Source organism: Lagenorhynchus albirostris, chromosome 10 (genome assembly GCF_949774975.1).
Source record: "Lagenorhynchus albirostris chromosome 10, mLagAlb1.1, whole genome shotgun sequence".
NCBI classification, from domain to species: Eukaryota; Metazoa; Chordata; class Mammalia; order Artiodactyla; family Delphinidae; genus Lagenorhynchus; species Lagenorhynchus albirostris.
The window spans coordinates 78,705,433-78,714,583 of NC_083104.1; positions in this window are offsets into that span (position 1 = coordinate 78,705,433).

Sequence of the window (9,151 nt, forward strand, 5' to 3'; positions counted from 1 at the left end):
CTAAAATATCATTTTAACATGTAATCAATGTTTAAAAAGTATTAATAAGGTGTTTTGCATTTTTTATACTGACTTTTAAAAATCCAGTGTGATTTTTATACTTACCCGCATCCCAATTCAGATTGATTACATTTCAAGGGCTCGATCACCACGTGTGGCTAGTGGCTACCATATCAGACAGCACAGCTTTAGAGTATAAAAATCTATCTCTTGAAATAGCTTATGATTTAGCTTGAAATAATAGCAATAATTTATTGAACATATACTCTATGCCAGACACTATGCTAAGTACTTTACTATGTAATCTTATTTAATCTTTTCAATACCTTGTGATGTGGTTATTTTTAATCCTCATTTTACAGGTGAGGAGACTACAGCTTAGAAGATCCCAGAATCCCATACCAGTAATGGACAGAGGCAGGATTTGGCCCCAATCTATATGTCTTTATCAAATAGCATTTAAGAACAAATGAGTATGTTAAGATCCAAATGCAGAATCTAACCCAAAAGACTCAGTAGAATTTACTTAAATATTAAGCAAACAGATATTTTATATTTTAAAATACTTTACTTGAGTTAAAAAGACAGTGGATTTTATTTTTACCTTAGTACATTATAGTTTTTCTTATTCGTTTTACCGTTTAAGGTGTAGAGGGACCTTTCTCTGGACACGATGGATAGTTTAAGATGGCATAGCATCACACAACATTGTAAATCAACTATACTTCAATTTAAAAAAAAAGTTGGGCTAGCATCTGTATGTGTCTTGTAACATTTGTTTATTCATTCATTTAATCAATTATGTGTGAGCTATGTATGAGACAGTGAATTAGATATTATTTATAATCATTTTGTATTCTATCTTATCCTTCAACTAAACTGTACATCATTATTTTGAAGTTTCAAAATATTTCAAATGCCTGTCTTTATTCATCCAACAGAGCTTTGAGATGCTGATATTTATTCATACTATAAATAATATTACTGGTATTTTATTGTATGCAAGATACTTAGGGGGATACGGAGATGAATAAGATGAAAAGTTTACAATCCAGTATGGAAAATAAGGCACAAACATAAATAACCATGAGGAAAGGCACATGTGTTCTAGGCGTGGTACAAGGTGCCATATGCATTAAAAATGGCAGATTTTTATGCGTATGTTTGTGAGGCATCTTGGGGTACAAGCTGCAGGCATAAATTTGCACAGGAGTGATGAGGGGAAGCTAAAGAAAGGGGGTAGTATTTGATTTGAGGATCAAAAGGTGGGCAAGGGCTTCCCTGGTGGCGCAGTGGTTGAGAGTCCACCTGCCGATGCAGGGGACACGGGTTCGTGCCCCAGTCGGGGAAGATCCCACATGCCGCGGAGCGGCTGGGCCCGTGAGCCATGGCCGCTGAGCCTGTGCGTCCGGAGCCTGTGCTCCGCAACGGGAGAGGCCACAACAGTGAGAGGCCCGCGTACCGCAAAAAAAAAAAAAAAAAAAAGGTGGGCAGTATTTCCTCTAGGGAAATGTGACAGCAGTGACATTCTAAGCAAAATGTAAAGGCAACAATGACCAACTCCTTGGGAGAGACTGAGGTGGCTGGAATGAAGGGTCAGTGGGACAGGTGGGTGCAAGTTAGTACTGGAAGCAATCAGGTGTATCGGGCCTGACTGTAGAAGACACTCACCAGCAGAGTAAAAGGACTGTGCTGGAGTTAGTAGGCAAAAGGGAGCCATTGATGGCTTTTGAGCAAAGGAGAGACAATATTAAAGTCGTGTATCAGGAAGTTTAATCTAGACAGAGAATGTGTAGAAATGATGATTTTAATAAGATAAAAAGAAAGGAGGCCTGGAAAGCGTATTCAAAGAAGGGACAGAAAGAAGAGGATGAGAGTGAGACATTCCAGAGTAAAAATGGACAGATCTAAAAGCTATTTGGATGGAAGTGGGAATGACGGGGAGAGAGAGCGAGAAATTACATATATGTAGAATAAATAATTCTCATACACAGGCCTCACACATAGTGCCTCAAGAGCTTACAAAGAGCATGTAGTTGCTAATGATCTTTATTTAGAGTGAATAATTATTTTGCAGTTAAGACACAGAAAAACCAACTTAAGAGACAAGCAGGTATCCTTAAAACACCAGTAGTTGTGAGAGGAATACAACTGACATTTAGTTCCACAACGTTTTCTAGGACAGTATGGAAAAGGAAGGAAATTTATATCTTGTTGAATTTTAAAACAAGGTATATATAAACTATACCTTAGTAAAGTGAAATATATATAAATTATGCCTCAAGCAAGTTTATTCTAAAAATCTAAACAAAGAAAATAAATCATTAAAGCACCATGACTGCGTGTGGTCAGCTAGTGGGCAGGAGAAGGGCCGGTGCTCTTTGAAGCAAGCTAAGCATTACTTTTAATTGGCTCCATGCCATTTGCCTAAAAACCCACAGTTCCAGTCCACAGCATTTAGAATCAGTTTGATAGACCAGAGGCCAGGGTTTGGAAAGACTGAATCTCATTGCATCCTCTACTCACTGAACATTCGACAACATAGGAGCAGAATCTGAAAGCTGTTTGTGAAGCACCCTGGTATACAAGCTTCAAAAATGGTTGTTCTGATCACTCATCTGCCCTTTACAGAAATATACTAAGATCGCCTCCTCCATGCCCCATCCCCCAACTCATACCCACAGTTCACTTCCAGTACCTTCCTACATTCTTCTAGCTCAGTTGTGGGAATCTTTAGATAAAAAGAAATACAAGCGTTAGTTATCCTTTTTCCAGCCGTGCACTATTCTGTTGGTTTTAGGAGTGTAGAAAAACCATTAACACTCTAATTTTATATGTTAAGTGCTACAATGCTCAAAACAAAAATCTATGAGAAGGTGAGAGGTTTAGTGTTTACTTCTTTCCCAAGCCTTTCATTGGATTCTTTGATAAGCCTCCAAAAAATATCTCTGATCTGAAACCAAACTCAGATGGATATTCTTCCTGGCCTGTGTTCATCTGGTTAGCCACCTGTTTCTCTCTGTGCTAATACAGGAAGGGGATATGAGAAAATGGAGGAAAGGCACATGTTGGCTTGGAGCCCTAGAGGTCTGGGGAAGGCACATGTTGGCTTGGAGCCCTAGAGGTCTGGGGAAGGTGGCTTTTAAAATAATTATCCTTTATTCACTGCCACTTTCCAGTGCCACCTTCATTAATGGAAATGCAAAGTGTGCCAACAATGTTCATTAAAAATAAATGAATATCAGGGTGTATGCTAGAATTGCAGAGCAGGAAGTCAAGTTAGAGGTCATTTAGTCTAAAGCCTCATTTTATAATCTAGACAGCTGAAGTCCAAAGAAATCCAGTTAGATTCTAAAATCAATATATTAAGTAGAGATTTTTTTTAAAGGTAAAGAAATACTCAGGCGACAACAAGACCCTGAAGGAAAGGTAGATTTGAGCAAATCAAACATTTAGAATTGAACAGTATAGTTACTGAAAGAATAAATCAAGACTGGTTAAAAGAAGAGACACATCGAAAAGAGAAATAGTAAACTAGAAGACGGAGCTAAGAAAATTGCCATATGCAGCAGAATGGGGAAAATGAAAAATATTAGAGAAGTTAAGGGAAATGAATGATAGAAGGAAAAGGTTCAAATATATCTAGTGGGGATTTCAGATGGAGAAGAACAAAGGAAATAATAGCTAAAATTTTTCCAACATTGATCAAAGAATCCTCAGGTTAAAAAATCACAATGGATCCTAAGCAAGGAATATTAAATTAAACCTTCACTTAGACACACTGTAATGAAACCCAGAAATATGGGGAAAATATTAAAAGCAATCCCAAAGAAAAGAGGAACATTTTAGACTGACAGCAGATTTCTCAACTTTAATAACAAAGGCCAGAAACAATGGAATAATATTTTCAAAGGTCCAAAAACAAAAAACCAAAAAAACCCTAGAATTCTATACCTTGTTAAACAATTTTTTTTAATTAATTAATTTATTTTTGGCTGCATTGTGTCTTTGTTGCTGCACGCAGGCTTTTCTCTAGTTGCAGCAAGCAGGGGCTACTCTTTGTTGCAGTGCGCCTTCTAATTGTAGTGGCTTCTCTTGTTATGAAGCACAGGCTCTAGGTGTGCAGGCTCTAGAGCACAGGTTCGGTAGTTATGGCTCACGGGCTTAGTTGCTCCACGGCATGTGGGATCTTCCCAGACCAGGGCTCGAACCTGTGTCCCCTGCATTGGCAGGTGGATTCTTAACCACTGCGCCACCAGGGAAGTCCCTATACCTTGTTAAACTATTACTAAAGAGGCAAAATACTTTCAGAATAACACTTTAGGCCCTTGTTGAATGGACTCTGTATTTGTCTGCTAGGACTGCCATGGCAAAATACCACTGGCTGGATGCCTTAAACAACAGAAATTTATTCTCACAGTTCTGGAGGCTGGAAGTCCTAGATCAAGATCTGGAAGGGTTTGCTTTCTGGTGAGAGCTCTATTCCTGGCTTGCACATGTCCACCTTCTTGCACATGTCCACCTTCTTGCTGAGTCCTCACATAGCCTTTCCTTTGAGCATGTGCAGAGAGAGAAAGAGCTCTCTGTCTTACACTTCTCATAAGGCCACAAGTCCTAGTGGATTAGGGCCTCACCCATATGACCTCATTTAACCATAATTATCTCCTAAAGACCCTATCTTTAAATACAGTCAAACTGGGGACAAGGGCTTCAAGATATGAATTTTGGAGGGACACAGTTCAGCCCACAGCCAACTTCCAAAGGATACATTTCAGGAAGAAAGAAATTGAATACAGAAGTAAGGAATGGGATGCAAAAACAACAGTGAGCGAAGAAACTGGTAAACATAAAAGTAAATCTAAAGAAGTCAATACAAATCTAAATAAGTCAAATCTAAAAAGCAATAAGGGTACAAATGAACTTATCTACAAAATAGAAATAGAGTTGCAGATGTAGGAAACAAGCTTATGGTTACCAGGGGGTATTGGGGAGAGGGATAAATTGGGATATTGGGATTGACATACACACTACTATATATAAAATAGATAACAAATAAGGACCTACTGTATAGCACAGGGAACTCTACTCAATACTCTGTAATGGCCTATATGGGAAAAGAATCTAAAAAGAGTGGGTATATGTATATGTATAACTGATTCACTTTGCTGTACAGCTGAAACTAACACAACATTGTAAATCAACTAGACTCCAATAAAAATTTTGAAAATAAATACATTAAAAAAAACAAAAAAATAAAAAGCAATACTGATAATAATGACTAATTTGGAGGGGGGCAAAAACTAGATGGAAATAACTAGCATTGTCCAATAGGACCTTCTACAATGATGTAAATATTCTATATCTGCTCACTTCAGTTTGGTAGCCATTAGCCACATGTGGCTACTGAGCACTTAAAATGTGGCTATGTAACCAAGGAACTGAATTGTTAACTTTACTTAACACCAATTAATTTAAATTTAAGTAGCCACATGTAGCTAGTGGTTACCATATTATACAGCACAACTTTAGGTATAGTAACATGGCAAATTGCTAGAGCTGATCAAAGTTAAATATTTTAAGGTCTCTATTTATTTGGAAGGAGAATGACATTTTGAAAGCAGTTAGGTTAAAAATTTAAGGGTAAAGACTAGAAAAATTGAAATAAAATTTATCACTGCCAAAGCAATAAAAGGAAAAGAGGAATAAAGAAAACACTGTTGATACACAGAAGACAGGAAAAGAGGTGGGGAAAAAAAGAAAAGCTGGGTAAATAGAAAGGATAAGAACTATTATAGAATAAATAAGAAATGAATTGGTTTATTCTTATAATGGAATACAGAAGTTTAATCAAGAGAATGCCGAGTGAAAAAATCAGGTAGCGAAAGATACGTACAGTACCTTTTATATGAATTATCTCCTGGCCTCTCGTTTAAGCCCTCCAAGCCTTTCCCTCTTGCTTCACCACCTTCATGGGTCCTCTCTGAGACGTTCAAAAATTGAAACCTTGGGGACTTCCCTGGCGGTCAGGGTTAGGACTCCGCGCTTCCACTGCAGGGGGCTCTGTTCGATCCCTAGTCAGGGAATTAAGAACCCACATGCCGCGAGGCATGGCAAAAAAAAAAAAAGTTGAAACCTTGAAGCCTTTTCTTCCTCCAGCCCTAAGCTGGGACACTCAAACTAACTTCTGGGGGAGCTTTGTCAGGAAAACAAGGGAGACAGACTAAGGACAAAGTCTGGAAACGGGAACTTTTTGGGGGGCCCCAGAAGCACCACAGAATCCTGCAACTGACTTGTCTCACTGTGGGAGCCACGGCAGGGAGCCATGGTCAAGAGGCTAGCAGAAAAGGATGTGGCAGTTCCTGACACCTAGGGTTCATGCTCCTCCTCCCCTGTGTCCCCGCTTGAAGTGTGGAGCCCCCAACAGCCTTCGCACACCCAGCCTTGGCCTTCCAAAGCCAGCCCTAACAGTCCTCTCTTTTCAAGGGGAGTCAGCTGGTGCTTACAGCTGTGGGAGGTATCTTAGCAGAGACAGCAGTCTGGCCCAGCAAGATATTTCTGTCAGCTGTGCTGCGGGAGCTGATCTGTTCTGTTTGATTTCCATTGAAGGGATTTTCCAACAAAGATGTTTGTGCAAACGGTGTGATGGAGGGTGACTGGCCCCACCTGCTTCCTCATTGGCCAGCCAGCAATTGACCAATTTTAGCCTGGCTTCTGCCTGCACTAGGCTGTGTCCCTAAAGGGGACCCCAGCCTCTTGCTGTCTTTGCTCAAGAAAATACAGTGCTGCCAAACCACAAGATATATATAGTCCCAACCTACATTGCCAAACTGTTTTCAGTTATTTTCCATTCACACCCCCTTCTGTAATTTTCCATTTCCCCATAGCCCCCTTTTTAGCTCCCACAGTTTTCCCTAGCCTCTTTTTGTTCTCCACTTTCACTTCCCTATAGCTGCATTTAGTTACCTCTGTTCTCCCTTTTAAAACTTCAGCCACCTTTGTCTTAGTTGGAGTTGAGCCCAGTTTATTTTGGGTCTCGCTTCCCTACTGCAGTAGTCTGAATAAAATCTGTCTTACGCCTTCAACAAGTGTCTGGTGCTGTTTCTCTTTAACAGGGCCAGTCCAGGACTTCCACTGATGGCTTCAGCCCTCACACCCCCAGGCCAGGAGCCAGCAGGACATCCCAGGCACCACAGCACGATCCATCTGGGGTCCACTGGGCCCCAGCAGAGAGCTGACACCTGCTTGCCATCATGGAGGAGCCTGCCGTCAAGAGGCGCCTGAAGATGATTCAACTCAACACTTCAGTCTATGAAGATGTGGCCGGGTGTCTTCCGGTGCAGGAATATGTCTCGTATACACACCACTGTCATATCAAGTTCAAGGCCCTCAGGGTGCCTACAAGAAGGCCCACATGGCTATTTTGTGCTCTGGGCCAGCCCCTCAGGACTGCCCCTTCCATGAAGAGATGGATTGGGTGCTGCAGATCAAGAGATGGATTGGGTGCACCAGCCCAGCCCACCTCAGGGAGCAGACCCGGCCATGGGATCTTGACCACCACAACCAGCTGACCCAGCAAAGAAAAAAAAAGTCATTAGCAGAAAGATGGGCCAGAAGGGTGCTCTCCTCAGCAGCAGCAGCAGCAGAGGCACCAGAACCAGAGGTGGAAGATGGAGACAGAGCATCAGTTTAAGCTAGAAATGGAAGTGTTGGAGCTGCCCATGACCTCCGACTTGAAAGCCCGGCTGGTACCCAGACCAACAAGACAACCGAGATGGAGATTAGCCAGGATGCCTAAGAAACTGGGCCAGGTAAGTGGCCAAATGTGTTCTACCAAAGCCCTAATGCCATGGGACTGGGTGGAGAGGGAAGTCACAAGTGATAAAACCCAGGTTGAGATCCCCTCAAAGGACCTGGAGCTCCTGAAAATTTAAGAAAGCATGGTTTCACTGCTGGTGTTGGAGCCTACTTGTTAAAGCTGGAAAGGACACTGGGAGACCATCTTTTTTTTTTTTAGATGTTGGGGGTAGGAGTTTATTAATTTATTAATTTATTTTTGCTGTGTTGGGTCTTTGTTTCTGTGCGAGGGCTTTCTCCAGTTGCGGCAAGCGGGGGCCTCTCACTATCACGGCTTCTCTTGTTGCGGAGAACAGGCTCCAGACGCGCAGGCTCAGTAGTTGTGGCTCACGGGCCTAGTTGCTCCGCGGCATGTGGGATCCTCCCAAACCAGGGCTCGAACCCGTGTCCCCTGCATTAGCAGGCAGATTCTCAACCACTGCGCCACCAGGGAAGCCCTGGGAGACCATCTTTGACTCTTACATTTTACAGATGAGAAAACTAAGCCAGGGGAAAGTAATTGCAGAAGGTGACAGACACTACAAGTTAATGCTAAGGCTGACACTAGAACCCCAGTACAATGATCCTTCCACTGGCTTATAACTGACTCTTGCCTTCAATGTACTTTATAATGGGGCATCATGGTAATCTCTTCCAGTCTTAAAACTGGGGCTTGGAAAAAATGGGATAAGGAGAACAGCTAGTATTTCTCTCTCTCCTCCAACAGAAGTCCAGAGGGGACCAGTCTCCAGACAGAAACCAGCCTCGGAGAGAAACTTCGTCATCAGCTCCTGGGGTGTCTACAGTGCCCCCTAGAGCACAGGTAAGCCAGTGCGCCAGCCCAGAGCCTGACCCTCAGGTGCCACCTGACTGTTGTTGCCATGATTGCCACTGATATGGCAGCGAACAGGCGCCTGACCAGTGAACTGGCCTGGGAATCAGCTGCCCGGCTGCAGGGCCACTGAGACCAGCACAATTCCCACATGGCCGTCCTGGTCCAAATGGTCCACCTACACCCAGCCCAGGAGGCAGTAGCCATTCTTCAGGACAGAATGGGCTGAGGGTGACAAATAACTGCCTGAACCTACACTGGAACATGCTCTCTTTTCTTTTTTTCTTAAAAGATATAATTTATTTTTATTTTTGGCTGCGTTGGGTCTTCGTTGCTGCACGCGGGCTTTCTCTAGTTGTGGCGAGTGGGGGCTACTCTTCGTTGCGGTGCATGGGCTTCTCATTGCAGTGGCTTCTCTTGTTGCCAAGCACAGGCTTTAGGCATGTGGGCTTCCGTAGTTGTGGCGTGCGGACTCAGTAGTTGTGA